The sequence below is a fragment of the Mus musculus genome, chromosome X, assembly GCF_000001635.26.
Source record: "Mus musculus strain C57BL/6J chromosome X, GRCm38.p6 C57BL/6J".
Classification (NCBI taxonomy): Eukaryota; Metazoa; Chordata; class Mammalia; order Rodentia; family Muridae; genus Mus; species Mus musculus.
Window position 1 is genome coordinate 61614994 of NC_000086.7, and position 6537 is coordinate 61621530.

General features: G+C 40.6%; 1 pseudogene; it reads left to right on the forward strand.

Annotated features, from left to right (window-relative positions):
• Gm14655 (predicted gene 14655) lies at window positions 5157-5755 on the forward strand (annotated as a pseudogene).

Here is a 6537-nt window from a genome sequence, read left to right on the forward strand (position 1 = left end):
AGACTGCATGGAATTCACGAGAATCATACAGTTTATTGTTTTAGAAAATCTCCCAGGTCATGTGTCCTTCTTTTATACTCTATGGTTAGCAAAACACATAAAGGAGTGGTTCTCTGGGAACACCAAGAAGAAAACACTTTGCTCTTGTGAGATCAATGTGTTAAGAAAAGCTTTTTCTATGCAGCCAAATTAAGTAACATCATTGCCATCTCTACATATATCAATAATTTGATGATTTGCACATTATACAAATTGTTGGTTATTTTCATCTTATGTTTAGGTCTTTTCCTTCCCTTTCTCCCTTTCTTCTTGTGAAAATCTCCTGCAGGTAGAATGTTTAAACCCTATGAGAATAGATCTTCAGGACTTTGTTTTTGCAACTCTGCCCATACCTAGAATTGGATGTGGTATATAAAATGCACCTACACTGGTGTCTTTTCAATGAGTAAATAAGTTACCCGAGATTCTTCTATAACCTTCTCTCTAGTCAGCCCTCATTTTGTTACCTCTACCTCTGTCAGAGACCATCCCGTGAGAAAGTGAGCCCTTCACAATCTCCCTGGCAGGCCAAATGACCTTGTACTAAGAGCTGGTTATCACCCCCTTCCTCCTTATTCCTTTCCTAACACCTAAGGCTGTAAAAGCAGAATTATAGTCCCCTCTTCCCTATCTCTTCCTGAATTCCCATGACATCCAAGGATATGAGCCCAGCCTGACACCCAAGGCTGTCAAGGAGGATCAATGTTCCAGAGATAAGATGCAGAGTGCCCGTTGCCTGGTGCCTGACTTCGGCCCCCATGTCAGCAGATGCCCACTTCTTTGTTCTTTGTAAAATTCTCCCTCGACCCCTCCTCTATTCCCCGCGATGTAGGCTTTAAAAAGAAGGCACCTCAGCATAATAAATGAGACCGTGATAGGTACCCTTCCTGGTCTCCTATTCCTCTTTTTCTTCCTTCCATCTTCTTCCAGGTTTGCGGTCCCCTTCGCACCCATGAATAACTGAATCCCACGGGACGGGATATACCTCCTGTTTCTCTATTGACACCTTTTCTACTCTCAATATCCACTCAAATCTTACTTTGTAAGCTTTCACATTTCTCCAAGTCAAAAATGACATATTGAACTTTTTGAATGTGCATTCTTAAGAGATGACTTAGAGACAAACAAGAAAATCATTTCTGGCAAGCTCTGTGTCCTACATTGAATGGAAACAAATGATTCTGGAATCTCTCACATTCTGTTAAATTTCGAGTTCCTGGAAACCTACAGCGGTAGCTCAAAATGAACACATGACCTACCCATAGGGAGTAGCACACCATGCTAGTTTGCCATGTAGTTTGGAGAGAAAGAAAGTTGTGATCAAATCCCAATTGGTCAGTATACTATTTTACACAAAAAATAAAATGTTAGTTTATTCCTTTGCAAACTGGGGCAAACAGCTGAACTTACCTAAAGGGTTAGCTCTGTGCTTTTTAGAGCTCAGTTCTCATTTTGTCTCAGTAAAAATAGATTAATGAGTAAATCACTACCTTCTCTATTTACTATGGATTTTCTCTTTACTTGCTAAGTTTTCCAGTTTGAATCCCACTTTAAAGACTTCAAAATACAAAACAAAACAAACAAATAAACAAAAAACCAGCGTGTCTCGTAAGTGTTTGAGTATTTAAAGATCTGTGGTTTAAAAACTGAATAGGACTTCTAGGGAATGTGACATTATTTTCATTATAATGATTTATTTTTTCCAAGCATGTTACTGACATAGGAACAAAAATGACAATCTCTACTGGACTTTGGCATGTTTTTATCCATTTCTTTGTATCTGTGTATGTGGGAGTCTCATTATATAGCCTAGGCTAGCCTAGAACTTGTTATGCAGCCTATGTTTGCCACTAACTCCTGGTCTTCTGCCTTACCCTTCCAAGTGTTGGTAATACAAGTGTAAAGACTTGCTACTTTCAAGTATATGATTTTCAATGCTTATTCCATAATAAATCTTTATTTATTATATACAGACATGTTTTTCTATTTAAGCATTCAATATAAAATTTTAGGAGACTATTTCACATTTTTCTTTAATGTATGACATATGAGAGACATGCTTTGAATAGCTTATAATTAAGTAGAAAATAAAGCAAAAGAAATACTACATGTAAGTTGCTTTGGATTAGGTTTGTAAAACCTAAGGTTCAGATACTATGTTTGGGGCTGGTTAAAATGGCTTAGTTGATTAGGTACTTGCCATGCAAACACAAGGACCTGGGTAGAACCCCATCATTACCATAAGAAACCATGCAAGTTGGTTTGTACCTGTTATCTCAGGGCTGCAGAGACAGAGTGGGGAGGATCTGCGAGGCATACTGATAGCTTTGCTCAAAACTTGGTAAGAAATCCTGTTATAAAAAATAAGGTATACAGTCATTAGGGAAAAAAATCAACATAAAACACTGACCTTCAAACACATGCACACAGATGTATGTACAGACTCTCCACACATAATCACATATACACAAACACACAAATATGCAAATACACAAATACACACATACACACACACACACACACACACACACACACACACACATGCCCATACATACACAAGTAACATTATATGGTTATGTGGTCCATACAGGTTATATTTAGGAGCATGCAATAACAATTATTGAAAAAGGGGACCATAGATCTGCAGGAAGGGTTATATGGCAAGGTTTGGCAGGAGGAAAGGGATGGGAAAATATAATTATATTATTATGTCAAAAATAAGAGAATAATTTCTTCTAGATTTTTGAAATGTCTATCATCTTCTTAGTTGTATTCATTATTCTGTACCATAGTACACCAACACTTCATGCTAATTAACTTTCTTTTAGTAGACACTGGTCTCCTTTTCATTTCCTGCCTCTAGTAACACCATCCTGCTCTCAACTTCCACTGGATAACTTCACACATAAGTTAGATCATGTGGAAACTTTTCTTCTGTTCTTAGCTTATTTTGTTTCCCATAAAGATCTCATGTTGTCATCAATATTAAAATTCTTTTCAAAAAATGTTTAAAATTAAAATGTAACTGTATCATTTTACCCCTTTATTTTCCTCTATCTAATCCCTTCCATGTACCTCTCCTTGATCCCTCTCAAACGTGTCTTCTCTTTTTCTTTTTTATTCACACACACACATGCATTTATATATAACGAAATAAATCTATCTATATAATTATGTAAATGCTTAGATATAAATGTAACCTGCTCAGTCCATTTAGTGTTATTTCTTTGTATATTATTTCTGAGCTGTAATTAGGTAGCACATCACTAGGGAAGAATGCTTTTCCTGTTCTCAGGGCTCCTTAATTGCTTGTAGTTTTTGTCTAGGGGTAAGGATCCATGAGATTTTTCCCTCTGTGTTCGCATGTGTATTGTGGTTGCACTTCTTCAGGTCTTATTGGGCAGCCATAACTCAACATAAACCTGTATGTCTCTGAGGCTTGTATTTAGACTGACAAGTGTACACTTTCTGAATGAAGCTCCACATTGGCTGATGGCATACAACATTTGAGGGAGTTTTAGTTATTCCCATGCCCTTATTCTATGTCTTGGTGCTTAAAGTGACTGAATATGAAAGTGATTTGATGAAATTCCCTGTCATATTCTTAAAATATGCTGATATATACCAAACACTGGCCTTCCTCTAAAGCAAAGACCAATGGCTTGTTATGAAGAGCCTGGGCAAAAGTATACACAATCTTCAGACAGTGAAAACCAAGACAAAACATTGTCAAATCTACTTTCCCAAGACAATGCCAGCTTTGGTATCCAGGCATACAGAAGTAGGAGTAGCCATTGATTTCTTCCAGGCACACATCCCCTTTGTGGCAAGAGATGGATGCAAACTCATTGTGCTCCATCTCACAGAACATTCCATCATATCAACAGGGTAAATATAGGCAGGGTGCTCAAGGATTTTATGGCAGATGCCTCCATGTTGACAGGCATTCTCTCCATAGGAATTAGTGGCAGTTTCACAGGTCACTCCACTGTACCCCAGATGACATTAGCACAGGGAACCCCATTTTTTCTGGGGTATTCACAGAAGTGGCAATTCCTTGGCAGGGACTGGAGAAGCAAGGATATTTTATATTTTCACAGTCTTAGTCAAAATTATTGGTTATGTCTAAGCAATAATTGTTTTGTAGGAAATCCTTGTGTGTAGAATTGTATTTGGCAAGAGACACATGGTATTGTTTTTATGGCAAAATGAATCCTGGTACCTTAAGTCACTGCAGGACTAGGTACATCTTATCCCACTGAGACCAATCAAGACAGCCCAGTTAGGAAAGCAGGATCCACAGACAGGTAACATAGTCCAGCTAAGTGCCCCCCTCCAGTTGTTGGGAGACCTACATGAAGACCAAACTGCACACCTGATACATATGTGTGGGAGCCTGAGTGCAGCCCTTGTATGGTCTTTGGTAGGTGCTTCATTCTTTGTGAGGCCCAAGGGTCTAGGTTAGTAGATTCTTGGTCTACTGTGGTCTAACTGTGGAGTTCCCATCCTCTCCAGGTTCCTAAATCCTTCCCTCAACACTTCTATAAAACTTTCTGAGCTCCATCTGTTTAGCTGTGGGTCTTTGCATCTGTTTCAGTCAGCTGCTGGGTAGAGCCTCTCAGAAGACTGTTATGCAAGGCTCCTGTTTGCAAGCACAACAGAGTATCACTAATAGTGTCAAGGAGTGATCCTTGCCCTGGTGATGGATCTCATGGTGGGCCACTCATTGGTTGACTATTCCCTCAGTTTCTGAGTGGGACATCTATTCCCCTGCACTTCTTGTAGGCAGGACACATTTTGGGTTGAAGGTTTTGTGGGTGGGTTGGTGTACTTTTCCCTGCATCAGGAGTCCTGCCTGGCTACAGGGGGTGGCCACTTCAGGATCCATGTCCCCAATTCTAGGAGTCTCAGCTAGAGTCACCCTCATAGCCTCTCTGAAGCCTCCCACATCTCAGGTCCCTGGCACATCCTAGAGATGCAATTGCCTGACCTCCCTTCCCTCCGCTGATTTCTGTCCACTCACTTCGCTTTCTCTTCTTGGCTCTATCTACATCTGTTTCCCCATCCACACCCCATATTTTCTTCTCCATCCCCTCTTTCATCCTATTCTCTCCCTCGAGGCTGTATGCCTCAATGAGATAGGAAGATATATCTGCATCTGTCCTCAAGTATATTCTGGTGTGAACTGTGAGTTGGAAATTGATGAATGTGGATCCTAGCCATGTCTACATGGTGCCATGTGTCAGGATGCTCTTGGGGCTTACTTCTGTGACTATGTATCTGGATTCTTTGGAGACCATGGTGAATTCAACTCTGATTATTTACTAGTCAGGCACATTTCCATGGAGGTCTATATGTGGATGGAGGAAATAATGATCACTGTGTCTGCATAGGGAGTGGATTCACAGAGACACACTGTGAGATTCTGATGCTTCATTGTTGGTCAAGGCCTTGTCACAGTGATACAACATATGAAGACACCATTGACAGCTGTATTTGTCACTGCTGGCCTAAATACACAGGTGCCCTGTGTGAGACAGACAGAAATGAATGCAGGAGCAACCCCTGCCAATTTGGGGGAGGAGGATGTGCTGAACTGTTCTCAGAAGATATATTAGAAAACACTGATTGCTTACCTTCCTCCTTCAAGTACTTTGGAGCCTCAGGCTATGTTTGTATCTGTCAGACTAGATTCACACACAGGAGCCTAGTGTGACTGTCCTCTGAGAAACTCCACCCAGCAGCTGACTAAAACAGATATAGAACAGCATGTCTAAACATTAGATGGAGCTTGGGAAATCTTGTGAAAGAATTAGGGGAAGGTTTAAGAACTCCACAAGAAGTCCAACAGTGTCAACTTACTGGACCCTTGATAGCTCACAGAGAATGAACCACCTACTAAAGAGCATACAAGCCCCCCCCCATGCTATATCTCCCTCCATATTTGTAGCAGATGTGCAGCTTGGTCTTCAGGCTGCCTTGTCTGACCTCAATGGGAGAGGATATGCCTAGTTCTGTGGTGGCTTGAGGTGTTAGGATGGGTTGGTACCTACGGGAGAACCTCCCCCTCTTCAAAGGTGAAGTGGAGGGGTGGTGAGGAGAGGGACCATAAGATTCTGGAACTGGGAAGAAAAGTGGATGAGTTGTGATGGGGATGTGAAGTGAAAGAATAGACAAATTAATAGAAAGGAAAGACATGAGACAGGGGGCAGTACAGTGCAGAGAAGAGGCAGTTTACTGGGGCTATTTCACAGAGACAGTTTGAAGAGAGTCAGTTTAGAGGGGAGTTTAAGGAGAACTACTGAGTTGATTCAGCGAGCCAGAGATCAGAAAGAACTAGAAAGGATGATCTTATTCAGAAGTAAGTCTTAGAGAATGAAAACATTCTAGGTCTAGATAAGATTGTATGGTGGCTAGAAGCTCCAAGGACTAAGCCAAAGGTTAGCAGACTGAAGCAGTAAACCTCCAAGATGACAATTATTACAAGAGAATAAAAGA